The following is a 400-nucleotide window of genomic DNA, read 5'->3' on the forward strand; positions in this document are numbered from 1 at the left end:
GTTTGCATTACTACGGAATCAGATCCCAGAAGAGCTATGTCGTCTGCGTACTCGATATCCGTGAGCGGACGCCCCGGAAGCACTTCGACCCCACAGGTATTAGAGGCTGGTAGTGAGTCTTCCATGATCGCATCAATGACGAAGTTGAAGAGGAAAGGTGAAAGAGGACAGCCCTGTCGGACACCATTTGATGTGGTGAACTCAGGCGAGAGCTTCCCGTAGACCTTGGCCGCGCCGCGGGAGTTGGCGTACAGTGCCTTAAGGAGGGCCAAGTATTTATGGGGGACACCTCTGCTCCACAGACACTGCAATAGGACGGCCCAGACACCTCTGCTCCACAGACACTGCAATAGTGCACGACGGCCCAGCTTTCAGATCAACACAAGCATTGTTGGTTGCT

The sequence above is a fragment of the Opisthorchis viverrini genome, assembly GCF_000715545.1.
Source record: "Opisthorchis viverrini unplaced genomic scaffold opera_v5_109, whole genome shotgun sequence".
Taxonomy (NCBI): Eukaryota; Metazoa; Platyhelminthes; class Trematoda; order Opisthorchiida; family Opisthorchiidae; genus Opisthorchis; species Opisthorchis viverrini.